The 21,440-nt window shown below is 41.6% G+C and overlaps 1 protein-coding gene across 3 annotated transcripts in view; it reads left to right on the top strand.

Moving 5' to 3' along the window:
• Positions 1 to 21,440, top strand: part of Prkca (protein kinase C alpha) — a 405,865-nt gene that overhangs the window by 170,624 nt on the left and 213,801 nt on the right. The window lies entirely within an intron of this gene.

A 21,440-nucleotide genomic window follows, 5' to 3' on the forward strand; every position in this document is an offset into this window, starting at 1 on the left:
ACAAAACAAATTATAACTTCATTTAATTTTGATTTGTAAATTGCCCCTAAAAGGGAAAGTACCAAAAATGTCTGATGTTTATAGGATTTCTGCAGCATTCTGCAGTTCCTCTTGCAAGTGGATTCACAGACATTAGAAAACAGTATTTGGCAATTGCTAACTCATGCTTTTTTATGATGTAGGAGTATACATACAGTCCTAATGGTATGTTATAGTGACAAGTGCAATGACTATCAACTCAGTTCTCAGCAACGAGATGTAAACTCATCTATAAAGGAAATGGTAGTGTATAACCATAGAGACTTTTTAAAATTCTCAATTGCTTTTTATGCTTACTTTCTCTAATAAGCACTGTCTCTAGGATCGCAGAAAATGGTATAATGACTAGATGGGATTCAACTGTTTTCTAAGGAAAATTGAAATGTGATTTTTTTTTTTACTTTCTTGGCTAATTAGGACAACTAAAAGTAAACATCCAATTATGCAGTGATAAATCTAGTCTAGCTGGTTCTATATTCTTTGGAGTCCTAAGTTAGATGAACTGTATATTGAAAAAAGACCAGTCTAGGACAAATTCAGACTTCTTGTAGAGAATAAATTTTTGGGCTTATAGATTTATACCATGTGTGTAAGAAGAGAAAATGGGGTCAAGAATTATTTTATCCCTTTACTTTTTTGGAAGGCAAGAATGCTGGCTCAGGAAATAGGGAGACCTGGTTTCTAGTTTTAGATAAGTCCTCAAAATACCGAGTATTCTTTGAAATAAAATACTTGAGCAAAGAAAGAACTGAGGAGCTAACTTAAATTTAGCTCTGTGAAGAACTCCTCCTTCCATCCATGGCCCCCTTAGCCGGTGTTCAATCTCTCATTTCGGTTTTGCCCATAGTTTTACTTCCATTCTGCATGATGGAAACAAAGGTCTTTCTCTCTATTTGGATGGCAAATCCCTCTAGATTTCCAGAAGGGAAATCCTGAGTGAATAGTGGAAATAGAGTCAGGGTTAGGATGACTAGGTGGAGGGACACAGATGGTATGTGGCACAGGGCAAAGCCAATGAAGCCAGCTATGGCAGGATGGAAGGACCTAAGCTGTAAAAATTCCTTTCTCTCTCTCCCTCCCTTTTAAAACTTGGAATTTGTGTTTATTTACTTTTATTATTTAGTAATGGTCTTTAGGTTTTATCTCAGTTATGCTCTGCAAAAAGGAATTCCTACCAATGGAGAACCACAGGAATTGACGCAGGTGAGCCCTGAGTACAGTGAAGCTTGAGAACAGAATTGGCAGCTTATGGTTATGATCTCCCCAGGAGTTTTAGTCCAGGGTTAGATATTGAGTTGTTGTCATATAAAGGGGCCAAATTCTTCCCTTAAAGATAGTTCCTATTGAAACCTAAGGAGTCCTTTGTCTAGGGAGAAGAGACCAGCTGTTCAAGGCAAACTAGAAGCATGCTAGGGTTGTGTGCTGGGGTGGGGGCAGGGGCAGTATAGGATGCATGACTTATGTGTATAGCAGTGAAAATATATAGTGTCTATCCTGAACTTTGGGAAAGTGGTGTGAGACTATCTGTTATTTGCTGCTGTGTGATATGTGTGTCTCTTTAAAGAGAAAAAAGTGAGGCTCCAAAGGAAGAGGGCATAAGGCATTATTCGTAGGGAGGCCCACTAGGAACCTGCCTCACAGGTCTTTGAACTCTGTTCCTGCCTGGGGTATGCCTTGATAAACCCTCAGTGCTGCTTCTTCGTGCACTCTGTTACTGCTTCTGGAACAATCATCTACTGCCTTCTGGTTTCCAACAGTGTCCAGAAATTGCTATGGAGGACTTCATATATGGAGGAGGCTGGGAGGTTTCCTACTCTATTGCCCCAGTATATGGAGGAATTCTCTCCTATACTGTTTGTGTGCAGATCGGAAGTTAACACTCCAGTGTAAGTGGCCTGAGTCACCTGGAAAAGGTTCTGGTCACACTACTGTTTTGGTTTCAGAAGAACAGAAGCTCTGGAATGTGAGGCTGTACATCCGAATTACCTGACATGCTTTCTAAAATGCATTTCTGGTTCCTACTCCAAATGCAGGCAAGTCTTCACTGGGAAAAATCAGGATAAAAAGATGAACTTTAGAGTCAATTAGACCTGAGTCAATTAGACTCAGTATTTAACAACTTTACTTGTTCCATGCCTTGAGCAGGTCACTTAATCTCTTTAAACCAGTTTCTTTATTCTGGGCATAGGACAAAGATTTCTACCTACTTATAGTTTTTTAGGATGAATTAGATGAAATAATGCCTTTAATTCAGCTTGTTGTTCATTCTGCAGTAATCATCCAGTAAATATCAACTAATTGTTATGCTTACCACAGAGTGTGTGTCAGGTGCCTGATCAGTATGGTAGAAATGTGTAAGAGTTAGAAAAATCACCTCTGCTTCTGTCAATCATATGATTGAGGTGGCTGAGAAAAGCAAATTCATGTGACTCTTCGGTGAGTTCTGGGAGAAGAAGCACCTTGCAGTGAAGCTCAGACTGCTGGAAGGCACTAGAAGAATGCAGTCTGCGTCTGAGGGGGTTCCAGGGTGGTGCTGGAGGAAATGAAGAAAGCAGACACTCAAGAGACATTTCAGAGCAAGCGTCAGAGGGGCTCGTAATGAATAGAACTGCCTGCTGCTGATGTCAACGTATCTAATACAAGACTCTGACTAATTGCTATTTATAGTTGCTTGTATTCAAAAGCTTGTTTATGCTGCAGGTGAGGCTGAGAAGTGTCAGATGGGTGGAGTGGAAGGCACTGAGCTCAGAGTCTGTACTCCTGAATCTTGTCCCAATTCTGCTTCTAACTAGCTAGGTGACCTTACACAAGGTGCTTGACTGAGACTGCTGTTTAATCACTGTAAACAGAGTGCTGGGTGTCGGGGGTGCATGCTGGAGAGACCAAAGGAATGCTAGGGGGCTTCTGTCTCCAACTTTGAACATTCAGCATTCAACCAAAGTGTTCTGCACTTCTTTTCCAAAACTCCCTGATTACGCATTTGTGATTTTTTAAAATTCTTGGTACCACGTAAGGGCCATTGTTCAGTGGAAGACAAGCGTTTTGCTAATTCATTGCTTGCAGTTCAGATTCCTGTAAAGATCACAAAGAATGTTTTTGTTCTATTGGAGTTATATAGAAAGTATATTTTTGATTTTAAGTCCCAAGCAGCTGTTAATGTCATTTTAGAAACACCCTATCACATTATGTCTGTGCTCTAATTTTAAGTACAGGCAGTCCCTGACTTATGAACTGTTGATGTTGAATGACCCATACTTACAGTCAGCATTATCTAGAATGTCAGACTAGTCCTTCTCAGCTTCTGCTGCACAACTGTTCTGTAAATTTCAGTTGAGAACACCTCAGAAGCATCCGTCCTTCTAATTTTACAGATCTTCTTTGCTTCTGTCCTATGGGCCAGGTTCTGGTCTGTGCACTGGGGACCCATCATTAAACTACACAGATGGATGTCTGTGTTCTTGGAGCTTAGGTCCCAGTGCTATTGGCTTGGGAGTTTACCTACCCTGTTGTCCCAGGTGAGTGGTAACCCATGACAGGTGTTTGGGCCTGTCTTCCTTTATCCAAGATCATTTCCCTGTCACCCTCCATAATCTTCCTCCCAGGAAATCAAGTCATGAAAATTACACTTTCCTCTTACATAGAAATATTAGAATATGTGACTGAGTGGTACAAATCCTTCATCTAGGTTGCCTGTTCTCTTGTGACATGTTTGTCACTCCTTCTGTCAGGAGGTGGGATCTGTTTCCCCTCTCTCATAACTTTAGTGACTTTGTGACTTTCTTGGACCAGTAGATTGCAGTGTAAGTGACACTGTGGGAGTTCTGAGCCAAAACATTAAGGGATCCCATGGTTCCCACTCCCGCTTATTCTCTTGGAGCTTCTGCATCACAGGAAGCAACCTTGACTTTCTTCCCTAAGGATGAGGCACAGAGCGCATAAATGAGCTGCTATACCAAGCTAGTGCTATTCTTCTAGACCTGTTAAAGTGAGACCTCCTAGACCTCTTGAAACGGCCAGATACCTGCAGCTCCCTGAGTTTCTCCAGCTTAAAATCTTAAGGTGATTACTATCAGCATCAGTCCAAATGAGTTTTTATTAATAATTGAAAGTTGTAAATATTTATGTATTTCTTAATATAGCTATTAGTGTATGTCCTGTCTGTTATGAATAAAGTAGGCTTTGGAAGGTTGGGATTGAAAAATGCCTTTCACATTTTAAATCATCTACTTCAAAACAGGTATTTGGAATAGGACCACCTGAAATGTGGTAACTAGCTGTGTTGTGTTTGGTGTGAGACTATCTTGCTATTATTGAATGGCAAAAGATTCCTAGAGCATGCAGGCCTGCTTCACATAGAGCAGATAGTCAGAGTATACTAGGAAAGGTATAGGTCTACACATGGACCTGGCCAGAATTTATTTCTATTCTGGGAACTGAGACTTATTTCTTGACTAGAGGTGTTGATGAAAGTCACAACTCAGTTATACCAGAAGGAACCAAAGTGGAAAATGGATACCTGTCTCCATGAAATAACTGAAACATACCAGGTCTACCCTAAACACTTCTCCCTCTTTTTTAAATGTCTTATTTTTTTTAATTCAGAAGGAGGACTATGAACAATCTGTTTACATTCATTTAATACCCATGCTAATAAAAATTTGTGTAAATGACCAAAAAATATCAGCATGGTTCCAGATTGCTTTTATAGTAATTTAATGTATTATAAGAAATAGTCCAAAAATGACACACCACTGTGATAGAAAAATTTTGGAATTTGTGAATGCTAACTATATTGCCATTTGACAATCTGTTTTATACAGTAGATGAAAACATCTACGTGCTACTATGAAGAAATATTAAGAAAACTTACAGTTAATCAGTTGGGATTAGTAGAACAAGTTTTAAAGTAAATCTATAGCTGAAATACACACACATTTCAGAGAATTGTTTCATAGAAGATGGTTTTCATAGGAGATGATCGGGTAGCTTTGAAATAAACAGGTGGATTGCTTTATGATTGAAATGTGTAACCATTTGTTGTGGTTACCTAATAAACTATCGCAGGACTCTGAGGTTTTTAAACAACCATAATGTTCTAGCTTACACAATCTGCTAGTCCTGTGAACACCAGCTGGTTTCAACTAGACTCCACAGGGCTCCTCAGTTTTTCATTGTGTGTCTGTCCATCCACTCTATTCCTTGGGTCTCTCATCCTCCTTGGACAAGAGGACAGCTAACTGGGCTTGTTCTACCCAGAGCTGTCACATGACCAAAAGGATGGCTAGAGATACCAAGTCTACTTCCTGCCAGGCTTGTAACCAGAACATTTTCACTTGTTATTATTATATTGGCCAAAGCCAGTTACATGGCTAAATCCAAAGCCTAGGGATGGGAAAATTTACTCTCCCTTTAGAGGTTGAAGAATTGGGGCCTGAGTGAAGCCTACCACCACCTCAGTGTGGCTCCATAGGCATCAAGAGTTGTTAAAGATGAGCAAAGATGAAAATTAGGTTATAGATGGGGAAGAAGCACTTTGGAGGTATTTGGTCTCTGTATTACTTAAAGACACCTGTTTTCCTTCTATACCAGGACTTGCAAACTACAACTCCCTGGGCTCCATCTTGTACAGGGCCTGGTTTTGTAACACATGTTTCATTGGAACACAGCTGTACCTATTTGTTTATGTGTGTTGTATGTATCTGCTTTGGGGCTACAGTAGTGTGGATGAGTATTTGAAACAGAGACCACATTGCCTGCAAGGCTAAACATACTTTCTGTCTGTCCCTTTCTAGACAGTTTGTTCTTACCTGTTTTATATGAATCCAGTTCAGCTATTAACTCCACCTCCCTACCCTTCCCTTCACCCCAGTTCCTTTTAGTGTTTTTCTAGAGTCTTATTCCTTACTCTTGTGTTTTTTTAATAAAATAGGTAGAAAAAGGAGATAAAGTAATCCTAGTCCTTGGATTTTTGTTTCTGGCAGCCAATACAGTTTACACTCACAAGCTATAATCCTTAAACCAAGGTTCACAAGCTGACACATAGCAGATTATAGAAACACAAATGAGGGAGCCAGTTGCCACTTTTGCCTTCACTATTAATGTTTTGTGTCTGTGCAGATCATTCACAGGGCTAGATAGTAGGGTGATTATTTCTGTTCTGCTGAAAGACAGTCTGATTGTGTTTTGTATAGAATGAAGTACAGATGAGCTCTCCTGACTTCCTATGAGAAATGCTACAGAAGTTTATCTGCTCAAACCTTCTGTCAACTTCACTGCTGTGTTGGGAGGTGGCTCCCAAGGCCTCATGGGTCATCAGGGAACCCAGGCCCTGTACATTCTAGACATGTGCTCTACCACTGAGCTACACCCCCAGCCCTCTCCCTCTTTTGGATTAATAAAATCACTTTCTTGTATCATATTATGACATTTTTAAAAAATACAGAATCTGTCCATTGTATTATGCTAACCACCCCCTTAATGTATGTTCAAAAAGATTTAATCAACTGAGTGTGGCTTTCTATGGTTTAAAAAGAATAATCTTGATGACTTTGTAGGAACTGTAATACAGTATTCCACGTAATATATATGTATATCCATGTGGTCGAGAGAATGATGGCCCTCATAAGATAACACATTTTAGTACCCAGAACCTGTGAATGAATGTGTTACTTATGTGGCAGGAAGCTGTGATTAAGTTAAGGTTCTTGAGAGGGCAAGTTTATCCTGGATTACCTGGTAGATCTAGTAGCTAAGAGTGAGTTGAAGTCAGAGCAGGGTACAAAAGCAGAGGGTTGCCTTTGAAGATGGAGAAGGAGGGGCTGTGAGCCAAGGAATGTACATGGTGTCAACGCTAGAAAACACAAGGGAATCAGAACCCCAGAAGCTCTGTCAACACTTTGATTGTAACCTGTGAGGCTCTTTTTGGACCTCTGCCCTCCAGTACTGTGAGGTAATAAATTTTTGTTCCTTTAATATACCAAGTTTGTGAGAATTGTTACAGCAGCAGTGAAAGACTAAGACAGCATGTAAGACTGGAAGGGAAAGTATTTTCAAATGACCCAAGGAAGTTAGAAAAACTATTTAATCAGGTAGTGTGTTGGATGGTTGTGAGTTTATTTGGTTGGGTGGTTCTGAGTTGTTTTGTTTGGTAGTTTAAGAGGCAGCAGGTGAGTTTTAAATGTTAGGGGAGGGTAAAGGGAAGAACGAAGTTCAAAACTAAGCAAATGATAGGTTAGACCAGCATGTCGGTTCTCCAGTTGGAGATGTGTTAGGGAAGCAAATGGCTCCAACCTTAAGGGGAAAGCAGTTTCGTGTGTGTGTGTGTGTGTGTGTGTGTGTGTGTGTGTGTGTGTGTGTGTGTGTGTTTTGTATGTATGTATGTATATAGGCACACACATATGCCTCCATCTGATTTTCAGTTGAGGTTCTTTGAGACTTGGAGATTGTTATCTTTGATTTTTTTTTTTTGGTACCCTTGTATTTAAGGTCTTTCCAGAAGTTTGAATGCAAAGTATTAAACTAAAAGCATGTTTACAAGCTTTCATGAAATACTATGAGATGATAGGAGCATTCTGTCTTACAGGTGTTACAATACTGTCTCTATTTTGTCTAACTATTTCCAAGTTAGAAGAAGAAGTTATGAATAAGGTTAACTACTCGCTCCACCAGCAGCTGCCTTGATGGTATTTTGAGTTCAAAGAGAAACTTCCTAAACTTACTTTTTCCTCTGTGGAGCCCTGGGACCTTGCCGAGCCTATTTACACATTGGTCAAAGGAGCTTGTGTCCTTGCCATGCCTCATGGGGCTGTAGTTAGGGGCCTAGTGGACACAGGCATGCAAACTCCCTTTTGCCAGACCATGCACCTGCAGTCAGAATTGCTATTACTTAAAGAGCCCTCTCCAGGGTTACTTGTGGGTGTGTGTGTGGGTGTGTGTGTGTAGGGTGCCCACAGGTAAGTTTCCAGAATCTCATAGTCTTTGCATTTCTCTGTGCAAGTAAAGAGAGATTTTGGAAATTTTCATTTCTTTTTATTTGTCCCAAGCTTAGCTTTAAATATTTCAGGCAACAAAATGAGGACCATGATGGAAATGCCCTTACGGATATACTCCAGTGCTGCTGTTCATTTTCTGTAAGCCCTCATGTTAAGCCCTGAGTGCTGTGTGCTCATAGCTTAGCTGACTAAATCAGAGTCAAAATTCTCCTTTTAAGCCTCAAATAAACTACTGATTATACTGCCTGATGTGTGGGCTAATCAAATGCATTCGATATTTTGGCTGACTCACCAGATCCTTGCCCTCACTCCTTTGATCTTTGCTGTCATCCCAGATCTGCGACATTTGATAAGGAAAACTGAGTCAGGGAGCAGACTGCACTCCTGTCACAATGACCCAAATTATGAATCATGCTCTCTTGGCTTTCAGATTGTCTATATAATGCACCCATAACAGTTCTTGGAAAGAAAATGGTGTTAATTGGGCTCCAGTCCAAGTTGAGTTCCCTTTGATTGGCTACTGCATAGTGCATCCTGGCTAGAATTTTTATTATCTTGAGGCTCATCAAGGAAGGATTTTGAACCATGGAATGAAGATATAAGCCAAGTACGTTTTTTTTCCCCATTCAAGACCAGTGGAAAGAGGGATAGATAGTTGAATGTATAGATTGAATACATCCCTTATCTGAAATACTTGGGGCTAGAAATGCTTCAGATTTTGGAGGTTGTTTTTAGTCTGAGGATATCTTCATAGGCCTTACTTTATTTATTTATTTTTTCCCTTTACTTTTTTTTTTTTTCATTTTTCTTTTATTATTCATATGTGCATACAAGGCTTGGTTCATTTCTCCCCCCTGCCCCCACCCCCTCCCTTACCACCCACTCCGCCCCCTCCCTCTCTTCCCCACCCCCTCAATACCCAGCAGAAACTATTTTGCCCTTATTTCTAATTTTGTTGTAGAGAGAGTATAAGCAATAATAGGAAGGAACAAGGGTTTTTGCTGGTTGAGATAAGGATAGCTATACAGGGCATTGACTCACATTGATTTCCTGTGCGTGGGTGTTACCTTCTAAGTTAATTCTTTTTGATCTAACCTTTTCTCTAGTTCCCGGTCCCCTTTTCCTATTGGCCTCAGTTGCTTTTAAGGTATCTGCTTTAGTTTCTCTGCGTTAAGGGCAACAAATGCTAGCTAGTTTTTTAGGTGTCTTACCTATCCTCACCCCTCCCTTGTGTGCTCTCACTTTATCATATGATCAAAGCCCAATCCCTTTGTTGTGTTTGCCCTTGATCTAATGTCCACATATGAGGGAGAACATACGATTTTTGGTCTTTTGGGCCAGGCTAACCTCACTCAGAATGATGTTCTCCAATTCCATCCATTTACCAGCGGATGATAACATTTCGTTCTTCTTCATGGCTGCATAAAATTCCATTGTGTATAGTTACCACATTTTCTTAATCCATTCGTCAGTGGTGGGGCATCTTGGCTGTTTCCATAACTTGGCTATTGTGAATAGTGCCGCAATAAACATGGGTGTGCAGGTGCCTCTGGAGTAACAGTCTTTTGGGTATATCCCCAAGAGTGGTATTGCTGGATCAAATGGTAGATCGATGTCCAGCTTTTTAAGTAGCCTCCAAATTTTTTTCCAGAGTGGTTGTACTAGTCTACATTCCCACCAACAGTGTAAGAGGGTTCCTTTTTCCCCCCGCATCCTCGCCAACACCTGTTGGTGGTGTTGTTAATGATGGCTATTCTAACAGGGGTGAGGTGGAATCTTAGCGTGGTTTTAATTTGCATTTCCTTTATTGCTAGAGATGGTGAGCATTTTTTCATGTGTTTTCTGGCCATTTGAATTTCTTCTTTTGAGAAAGTTCTCTTTAGTTCACGTGCCCATTTCTTTATTGGTTCATTAGTTTTGGGAGAATTTAGTTTTTTAAGTTCCCTGTATATTCTGGTTATCAGTCCTTTGTCTGATGTATAGTTGGCAAATATTTTCTCCCACTCTGTGGGTGTTCTCTTCAGTTTAGAGACCATTTCTTTTGATGAACAGAAGCTTTTTAGTTTTATGAGGTCCCATTTATCTATGCTATCTCTTAGTTGCTGTGCTGCTGGGGTTTCATTGAGAATTCATAGACTTTACTAGTTGAACATCCCTAATTTAAAAATGCTTAGAGCCCTTCAGATTAGGGATGTTCAATCCGTATTTTAATTAAGCCAAAAGATCCCATAATGCCAAGCCTTACTAACACATGCAGAAGTGGCAGAATAAGCTTCACCATTGAGTGTACTCTTAGTTTTTGAGGTTCCCCCAAAGTAGGGAAACTGAAAAATACTTGAACACAAAGAAAATGTCAGCTAGCATCTTTTTGTTTTTTTCAGCTATAGAGATGGCTGGATAAAAAAAAAAAAGTGCAGAACAGGAGCTTTGCAATTTATTGCCTCTTTCACAGCTCTTGGTTTCTATCAGGGAGAAAATGCATGCTTCCCAGCATCCTCTGTTCCCTGCTCCCAAAAAGTGAGGGAGGCATGGGCTCCCAAACCTTCGAATTTGTTGTAGTTGTTAGAGAGATCAACTTCTTGTTTCTCGAGCACAAGGGAAAAGGACTCCCTGACCTACTTAAAGGTATGCTCAGCACAACCAGAGCTAGAGAATCTGGGAATTTCTTTTTTCAGGTGACTTCTGCAATTCCTATTTCACTGCAGGGCTTGAAATGCTAATATTCCTTCCCTACCTTTCGGAGGTGATAATGTTGAAGCAAATGGTGCAGACCCAGAAAAATCATCTTTGTACTCCTATCTAGCTCTGGGTTTGGAATATATAGGCACCAGCCACCGCAACCCCCCAACTCCGACTCCATCCCCTAGCCTGGGCTCTCTTGGGTCCTCATAACAACATTTCCAGTTCCTTAATTGATTACCTAGATTTTTAGATAATTAGATTTTTTTTTTCTAGTAACTTTCTTTGCCCCAGTGAGACTCTACTGGCTCCTGTTCACTCACAAAACACTTGAGGATGTGACTGTAGGAAAGCCCATGATGCCAGGGAACTCACACCACACAGAAGCCTACAGTGAGTGGTGTTCAGAGGGACACCAGGTTGGAGGCCTAGTGAGCTATATTTCATCTAGATTCAGAGCCATGAAGCCAATTCTTCTAAATACTATTTAGACCAGTGGCTTTTCAGCTTCAGCCCTGACTGAACCTTATACTCACCCAGGGAGCTTTTTAAAGAAGGACTCGGGCCTGGGAACATTCCAGATCCATTCAATCCACATCTCTGGGGTGGAGCAAGTGGTGACATCAATGTGGTGTCTGAGCTCCCCAACTGATTCTAAGGGGAATCCAGGTTAGAGATGCTCCACCTTAAATTCACCATATGCACCTCTTGGCATGGGACCAGGGACTCATTTTGTGACTGGAATCAGGAGACTGGAAGAACTATTGGGTTGTGGCTGCCTGGATGGATCACATATTTATGGGGTTTCAGGTGCTACCACCTGGCTCACATTTTTTGCAGGTCACCCTGCAGTGACCTCCTGTCTTTGCTGGCTCCCTTGTCCATCCCAATGAGCAGCTGCAAGTCACACCCAAACTTCCCTCCAGTCCTCTCCTTTTTACATCCACATTGCCATCAGCTGACCTCAGACTTTAGCATATCCCATGGAGCTGATGGATACCAGTCAACATGGAAACCTGCAAGCCTGTGTAGCAGCCAGGACTGAAAGAAGAGGGCTTTCTTCATAGGAGTATCTTCATACTGCTTCTTTTTCTCAGGTCTCACAGTCTGGAGCCTGTGTCTCCAGTGGTGGTGTTTGATTTCCCTGGAGAGGAACTGTGAGCAGCTCCTGGGCTAAGGAGCTAAGCAACTGTGCATTTCCCTCGGTGTGCACAGCAGATACCTCCAAGCTTTCTGTGGATTCGCTCCTGCATTAGTTAGCTCCTTCATGCTGGAGCTCTCATTTCCACTACTAAGCACATCAGGGTGAACTTCTGAGAGGGAAAACTGCATGTAGCTTTGCCTTCGGGGATACGTGTTCTTTCCCCCAAGTGACTCACTTCTGGTAAAAACCTCAGGTCCCTTGGGTCTCTTTCTACCACCTTTGCTCAGAAGGAATTATGAAGCCACTTGAGGGCTTAAAAATTGACACAATAATTCATTATCCTTTTGGTGGCTGTTTCTCACCAGCTCTTTTTTTTTTCTCATGCCATTGGTTCATACTTTTTTTCATAAGCTTTTAGTCATTTTTTTAAACTTAATTACAACCTCACCATCCTCCTCTTTCTAAGGGCTTGGGCTCCCGTTCTCACCCACATCTCCACTGATGGCATTGCCATTGGTTGCTGTGGCCAGAGAAAGTGTCCGTCACCTCCTTAAGAGTGTGTGAGGCTGGATTTCTTCCCCAAGCTGAACCACTGTCAGTGGAGTTGGTGCTGCAGACTGTATAGACACAGCATACCATGGGGATGCCATGGTGCTTTCTTAGCACAAAACAGGCCCTTTTGCTTTCCTTTGTTCAGAGAAGGGGAACCTGTGGCCAGAAAACACTTGAACACAGTTGGAGCCTTAGGCCTTCAGGAACACTCAGTCCTTTGGAACTGAATTTTAGGGAATTAGAGACTTCAAACTTGAGAGCTTCTTGTAACATGTCCTGAAGTTAATGCCCTTTTGAAAATGATGAGTTTTGGTTACATTTACCATAACCACTTAACTTCCCTAGTGGGGCTGACCAGGATTTTATGCCAGAGACCAAAATTTCATGTTTGTAGATTACTCTTGGGTGGAACCTCAGTTCTTCATCTTTTTTTGGTGGGGGGGTCATAACTGGGGTTTGAACTCAGAGCCTCACACTTGGTAGGATGGCACTCTACCACTTGAGCCACTCCACCACCAGCTCCACTTCTTCTTAGTGGGAAAAATTGGGGTCTCTGTTACATGAGATTCCACTATTTCCTTCCCATCCTTGGCATGTCTGATGAAGGCCACTTCTTATCCCTCAGTGACTCACTTCCTCCTGGGTCTTGCATTTTGAGTATTAAAAGTAACAGGTTGAAACTTTGGGGCCCAAACGTATCCAGACTGGCCCACTTGATTGTATTGACTTGAGTGCATTTTAACTTCAGTGTGGCTGGAGTGTAAAGAGTGCTTCGCTGCCTCGTTTACTTACATCCACAGCCTAAGTGGTAATGATGGCATTTACTCTGCCATCATGGTAAATATTCAATATTATGCCCAGTACTTTACTTGAATTCATGCCTCAATTATCCCCAAACTTGGAGGTTGCACTATTATCACTGTTTCTTTTTCTGCTAAAGAGACTGTAGCTTGGAGAGGGCTTATAACTTCTCCAAAGTTTACTAAGAGACAGGCAGGATTTGAACACCTGCATTCTGGTTTGTGAACTCACACTTTCCACTGCTCTTCACCACTCATTTCTACTGTGCCTTACACATCTCGTATTTTGCCAGATGGAGAAACTCACCAAGGATGAGGCCTACTTAAAATATTCTTGAGTATAAATAGGCCATCTATTGATGTATAGGTCCATCAGGCCAGGGCTCTTCCAGCTAGCACACGGCAGAAAAAGAAATACATTGGTGTCTTGAGGGATAGTAACTGAAGTATAAGCAGGCAGGGCAGCTTCTTTAACCTACCCCATCTTGAATCCAAATCCGCTCACCCCTGGCAAATAGGCCTTTACCTGCTGGCAGGTATCTTCATCAGTTCTGTGATGGCTCATGAAGGAAGGTTGAGAACTACCTGAGCCTCAGAGGCCTTTGTGGCTAGTACCTGTCACTCATTGGTTCTATCCCTCCCTTGCTAATTCTGGTGGGGTAGCCATACTGCATGGTCACTGTCACTGTCCTCTCAACAACTAGAAAAATAGTTATAAGGTCACTGAGCATTGTGAGACCATGAAGTCTCTGAAAATTCCTCTCCTTTTAAAGAAGGGCCCACACAGCTGTGGAGTTCTTCCTCTTAGCCAGACCTCCAGTTTCGAGACTCACTTTCTGTTAACAATAAATGCTACATTTGAAATACAAGTGCAACTTTTGTCAAAAGAGTGTCATGTCTAGAACATATTGGGTGGCCAGTGTTTATTTCCTTTCCCATCTTACCCCTCTGGTTGTTAATTATTTGCCTGAGCTTTAGATGGCTGTTACTGTCTGCCCTGTGATATTTATGTACTCATAATTTCTGTTTCTTACCTGGGTTCTGACTTAGTGACTTCTTTTTCTTTTGCATGTGCTGCACTTTTCCCATCCTGGCATTGTTTGAAGTCTCTTCAGTCTATCACTGATCACAGATGTATAAAAGTATGAGCTATTTGTCTGGGGAAACTTCTAGGAAGCTAGAATCTTCCTGCTGTCTCCATCTCAGACCATCTGAATTCAGGCATGAGGTCTGGATAGATCCTCTGTCATCCAGGAGCTCTCATTCAGGGAAGAACCAGAGAGAAACAGACAAGATCAGGAAGTAAAATTTACAAGGAAAGGCTTTATGAGGTTACAACATGTATTAGATTACGCACTCTGGGAAAAGAAGGATAATGCAAATTAAAACATCTGAAATGTGATTAGTACAGTATAAACACAGTTAACGTCAAAGTCGAAAGACCTGGTCTGAGTCCTGGCTTCTCCACTTCCTGGTTCTGTGGCGTTGGACTTCTTGCTTATTACCTCTGGGCTATAGGATGGGGATGCTACTGTTGATGTCACCACCACCAGTGGCAGCTATAAATGGTGATGAATATTGCTATTATTATCATGGTTATTAGTAGCCAGGGCTAACGAAACAGGCTCCATCTGTTCTTCACATGGGAATTACAGTTTTCCCATGGATCATGTGGGAGATTCCTGTGCATGCTTGGGGCAGATGCTGAGAGAGAATATTGCTGCCCAGCTCCTGTCAGAGCCTCCATCCTCCTGTATATATGAGATTGAGCACCCCCTAGGGCTAGGCTGAGTACTGGATACACAGAAGCGACTAATTTGGACCTGCCCTCAGTCTCTAAAATCCCTCCCCAGCATTCAAGGCATGAACCCTGGCATTCTTTCTGCCTTTCACCCAGAAATTATTGGAATCTCTGTGGTGCAGGTTTCAGTAGTTCATTCATTGGAGACTTTATATCAAGGAAGCCCCTCTGTGTTCCTAATGCTGTTTTTATTTATCACAGTTTAGCATGCACCCAGGTATGGGGGAAGCTCTTGCTTGTCCAAGATCAGAGGTGGCAAAAATCTACAATATTCTCAAATTCTTTTTTCTTTCCTTTTGAAAACTATAGTTTGCCAAAGCCCCCTCAGCCAAAGTCAGATATTGTTTAAATTTACAGTGAAAATTATTTGGGTTCACAGTTAGTATAATCTTGCATGTAAGAATCATTGAGAAGTTAAAAAAAATTTTGAGACAAACTCTAACCTTGTAGTTCAGTTGCTGTGAAGATGGGTTTTAGGAGGTGGTGGTCGGAATCAACTGACTCATTAAAAACCAAGTGCACTCTGATTTGGTTAGATCTGTAACTAAGATTCTTTAATTACTTATGTGGGGCACCACTGAAATTAACACCCTTAGGGAGATTTTGTATAGGCAGGTTTCTACGTGATTCAAATGCCATTTGGTCTTTATGTGACACAGCATCAGAAAAATCACATGACCTGGTTCTGATGCAATTTTGCTTAGTGTATGTTTAAAACTTCCCGTCTTCTCTTCTCATCTTTGCGGTAGAAAAATGTAAAAGTTTCCCCAAATCAAATTGAAGTGTTCTCTACTGCCCTACCTCTGGAGCTCCTCGCCATTTATATTTAAGTTGAGGAACATGTTCCTTAGCATGAGGTCTCTTCATTTTCTTGGTGTTACTAAGCACTTTGTTTCAGAAGCAGTGAGAGGTCAGAGCCAGTTCTTTCTTGAGATTATCACCAGGATAAAGAAAATGGTTTTGGAACCCCAGCTCTGTCACTTAAAATTGTGCATCTCTTAGAGTTTCTTGACACCTCTGAGCCTTACTTTTCTTAAGACAGAATTGCTACTCCCCTGGGGCAGCCTTGTGAGGTATAATTAAATAAGAAGTATACCTAAAGCATCTAATACAATGGCCAGCAGATAGTAAGGGGTGGCTATTTTAATTTTTTTCAGTCTTATCCATTGTTGACAATGCTGTCCTGGTTCAATTATGGACACTAATGGCATTTGGGACTTCAGGATGAACTTCCTAGGTTGAATGGGTGCCATAGCAAAAAAAGGAGTTCTGCATTTAGCCAGGAAGCTTTCTAGTGAGCATATTACTTGACAGTGTGATTTGTCTAAAGGACCTTAGGGCTGTCCCAGAGAGGCAGAGCACAGCCCCTTTTGCAAGCGACACACTCACTCATCAAAGCCTCCGTGTCTGAGGCCCTTGTCCCAGGCACTGGAAATCAGCAGTTACACTTATAGATTTTGTCCTTGTATCCGCCAAGCTGTCAGACAAGAACAGTCCACTCCCTTGTGACCTCTTCAGCTCATCTATATCTAACCTGTGCACAAACAAACATACTAAAATGCTGTAGATTAGGGCTGAACTTCACCCATCATTGTATTTCTGGGTGGCAGCCTCTGATTTTCATTGTTTTTGTTTGTTGGTGGTACTGGGGTTTGAACTCAGGGCCTCATGCTTACTAGGTGGGCACTCTACCACTTGAGCCACTCTGCCAGCCGTGTGTGTGTGTGTGTGTGTGTGGATCTCAAGAAGTATTTGTCCAGGGCTAGCTTCAAACCATGATCCTCCTGATCTCTGCCTCCTGAGCAGCTAGGATTATAGGCATGAGCCATTGGCACCCGACTGTTTTTGTGTGGGTGGGGGGTAGAGGACCTGGGGATTCTTTTGTTTTCTGCTTCCCCATTCCTCCCCCCTCTTTTTAAAATTTCTTTGCACTTTTGAAAGCATGAACTTGGGTAGTGTATGTGTGTGTGTGCAGATAAATACTTTAGGTAGGAAATATCTTTCTGTTGTGTTACAAGCAGTCAAATGATGTAGCAAGGAAGAACACATTCTTAATTTGTGAATGGTTCTAACATTTCCCCATTTTAAGGCTGCTTATCCCATTATTTCTCTTAAGCTTTCGATCTTAATAAGAACGGTTAGCTTTCAGATAAAAATTTTACATCAGGAAACCACACTGTACCATAGATGGTTCTTTCAGATCAGATTTGAAGGCCTGTTTCCTTGTCCTGGATTAAGCAGCTCTCTCAGAGGCAGTCCTTGGTGGCACCAATTAAGGAAGAGTGAAAAGCATAAAACAGTTTTAGAAAAGGTCACCACACATAGAAATAGAAATCCACCGTTGCTCATGCAACCTGAGGGATTTGGAAACAATTTAAAACATCAATTAATCAATTTAAACATGTAGGGCACCGTCTCTTAGAGAAATCCAGCTTGTGCCTCTCCTGCAGACCGGGTGTGTTAGGAAGCTGCTGCATTCATTCCTTGCCAGGATGGCAAAGTTTTCCCCCTTGGGAACCTCAAGCCAGCAAACTTCTGGAAGTATCTGTGGCAGGCAGCTTGAATGCTACTATTTAAGAGCTGATGAAGAGGCAGCTTGGAGAAAAACCTCAAAAATAAATACTCTGATTCATCATTGTTGTTCAGGGTTTCCAGCAGTCAGAGCCAGCCAGGGCTCCAGAGAGAGACAAAGGGTAACATTCAGCACAGAGCAGTTCAGCCCCAGTCAGGGGGCGGAGAGGGAGGCAGCTGACTACAAAACCCAGAGTGAGGCTGGAGGCTGGGGAAAGGACAGTGTGTGCTGGTTTTGCTTGGTGGAGGGGAGTGAATAATCCTAAAGTGGAGGGCTTCGGGGAACAGGGGCTGTCTCACATGGATTGGGTGGCTGGCAACAGTATGAGGGCTGTGGTTAGAAGCAACCCCAAAGTAGGGCTTCTCCTAGGGTCCTGTAACTGTGGTGCCATGGTGCTTTGCTGGTCCACGGAGATCTAGTGGAAAGCCAGCAGGTCTGGAAGGCAGAAAAGACCACAGGTCTGCATTTTGCAGAGTTGACAGTCAGAGATGGAACTTGGGCTGGACAGTCTGTTAGACCTTGTGTGGAATCCCAGCTGCCTTCATCTAGTCTTTGGGTCTTTTGCTTTTCTGCATCTCTCTGCAAGAGAGATGCTAAACCTCCCCTGTAGGTATTAACCATGATGGCATATGACAAATATGTTGTCCACTGGGGTTAAAGGTGTCACGGTTTGACTTCTAGATCTGACACTTACTGGGCACAGTTCCTTGAACATCTCTCTACACCTGAATCCTTGTTTCTCAGCTGAGAAGTGGAAACACCTAGCCCAGCCCTCACTGTGGTGAATACCACATGAGTAAGGTGTGTGCAGGTGTCTGGGGGAACCCTACCAAGGTAGCAAGTGGCTCTTAGTTGTTCCCACGTGAGTCCTTATATTGCTGGTTATGGGGGAGAGCAGAGGTTTAGTGTAGACTCTCAGATGAGTCTATCATTGTCTTTGCAATGGCTCTAGTAAGGAAGAAAGTTTGATGAACAAGCTTTTTGGAAGACTACATTTTTTTTTTTCTGAGGTGTTCTTTTTTTCTACCCTAGAGATAAGCAAAGTTGGCTTAGATCAGTGCAGTAAGAAGACCTTGAGGAAAGTACTCCTGCCAGCCTCCCACCTTATGCCCTGTCTCTTGTGTTCGTACAAGGACCCAAAGGACTTTTTCAGTGCCAATGGAAGCCAAAAGATTTTGGAGGCTTTGCCCAAGAATTATTATTTTTTATTTTTATATCTTCTGTGGTTTATATTAATTTCTGCAGTGAAGAAAGTTGATTGGGATTCAAAGCTGGTTTGCCCTATGGGTTTGGATGTGGAAGAAAAAAATACTTCCCATTCTCCAAACAAAGGCAAATCTAGAAGGAGTAGATGACAGCTGCAGTACCGAAAGGAGGAATCACATGTGTATTGTGGACCTGACTTTTGAGCCATGTCTTGTGGCACTTGGGAAATGCACCTGAATTTGTGTGCTTGCGATATATTAAAAGTCAAAGAGGCTGTTTGAGCTGACTGGTTTTATCAAAAATTAAGTAAAAACATTGCTACTTGATACCACATTTACATATCTGTACTCTGGAGGCTTTAGAACAACAGTGAGTCCTGTAAAAATGTACAAGATTTAAATCCCTTCTGTGCCTGTTAAAACTGTCTTTCAGTGCTGCCTTTGGTTATCATTTAAATGTCAAAGTCCTAAGCTTATATAAGCCCCTAAAATGTTTCTGGGTCCCACAGCAGATTTTTATAGATAGTTTGACCACATTTGTTCAATGTGAGACTGATAACAAGCCACCACGTGGAACTCTGCAGTGGGAGTTTAGCGTCAGGCATACACAGAGGCCCTGAGCTCATGTTGCAATTATTATAGTTCTATATTAAGCCACAGGGGAAAAAAGTCATTTCATGCTTTTAAAACTTACTAGTTAACATTTAAAGAGTTTAGACAGAGTGAACTAAAGCAAATATTTTTCCTAACCTTAAAATTATTACAGAGAGGCCATGAGGAATTGTTCTGTATTAGTGTTAAAAATAGGAACTTGTTTTTTTTTCTTTATACCTAGGATTTCCACAAATGGTTTGCAGTTAATTTACTCAGGTTATGTTTGATAGCACTGTTGTGTACAGAAGCTTCAGGCTAGTTGCTGTGGACATACTGTGGTTGAACTTGGCTTATAAGAGGTTCCTGTGCATAGATGGATGGGAGGTGTAGTTGGAAAGCTGTGCTCTGCTCTAAGGAAAGCCAGAGCAGAGAGGCTGCAGATGAGAGCACCAAGAGCAGTCATGCACAGCTTAACGGCGTCTCCCTCAAAGACCAGCTGCATAGATGACTGTGATCCAATGAGATGATAATGGAACTGTCATTGTATGTTGTCGTAGTAACTCATTAATCACAGGTTTATGACGATGGGATGGAAACGAACCTACTCCACTGCCAGTCCATCCATAATACTCACAGGATAATAACAATGATGACGTTACCGCTTTATATATTCATTATACTTTTTAGTGTTATTTCAGAAGGGACATCTTCTACTTACATAAAAGAAAGTTTACCATAAAGCAATATGGCACGTACTACTGGAAGTGCCTCCTACATCTCATGTCGATGGAATCATTTTGTCTTGTGCTGGATTCACTCTCATGTTGTGTTGTTCACTGTAGCCCCAGGAACAATAGGCTGTACCATCCAGCTGTGGTGGGTAGTAGGTTTGTGTTAAGTGTACTCTACGGTGTTTGTACAAACAGAAAATTGCCTAATGATGCATTTCTCAGAACCTATCCCCCTTGCTAATGATGCGTGGCCATACTGAGTACCATGGAAGTGAGAGTGGATAGGGATTACTTCTGCCCAAGATGGCTTCTTAGCACATAGAGCAGACATGAAGGACCTGGAAAGGTGCTCATTAAGGCTTCAGTGAGGAGGTACTATAGACCAGGGGACACAGAGCATTCTGGGTAGAGGCATAGTGTTGGGAAGTATGAGAACTTTTCTCTTCAGAAACTGATCGTTGGGCAAGATTCCCCTGAAGAAGCCATGGTAGGAGATGAAGGGAAGGGGCTGGGGAGGGTTGACTCGTGTGCCATTGGCTATTATGTGTTGTGTTTATTTTCCCTGAAAAGTTATCATTGTGCCATTAAATGATAAAGTACGAATTAGTGTGTATATTTTGTTTTACTGTATTGAAATTACATGTTTGACAGGTCATTTCTAGTGTGTGTATGTAATTGTCTCAGAGTGGGGGGTAGCTTTTTAGGGATAGAATTTGATGAGTAAATGAGGTATTTCCAAATTTACTTCCTTGCAAAATAAAATACCTTGGAGTTTCAGCTAAAGAGTCAATGATTATTTTCTTTATAGGCATTTAATAAATGTTGGATTATGCTGCTATGTTCATTCAGTTTCCAAAGCTATATATTTCCATAATTTCTACCTTTATTTATAGTCAGTAAAATGTTTCATGCCAGTTGCCTGATTTGGCACCTGATGCATTATAAATTTTGCCCGTTACATCATCTGCTTGCTCCCTTTGTATGATGACAGATGTCTGTGCATCAAATGGGGCTTAACATATTTATATAAAATATAATGTGGGGAGCACTTCCTTATTACATTGTCAAAGTTTACTAACTGAATGTTCAAAAAGATGCCAGTTTTCTGGCTTCCTGGCATCCTTGGAATACCATGTGACTCCTTTTTCCCATTCTTATTTATATGAAAAGAAACTATAAGATCGTAAAACATATAAGTTACTGTGAAAATAGGCTCTTGATAGTATCATATGCTCTTTGTTATTTGGGACTAACTTAAGGAAATCAGTAAGTTCTATTTTATGGACTGCTATTAATATGAGGCAACATGGGGCTATGCTGAAGGCACACTGG

This window comes from Castor canadensis, chromosome 11 (genome assembly GCF_047511655.1).
Source record: "Castor canadensis chromosome 11, mCasCan1.hap1v2, whole genome shotgun sequence".
NCBI classification, from domain to species: Eukaryota; Metazoa; Chordata; class Mammalia; order Rodentia; family Castoridae; genus Castor; species Castor canadensis.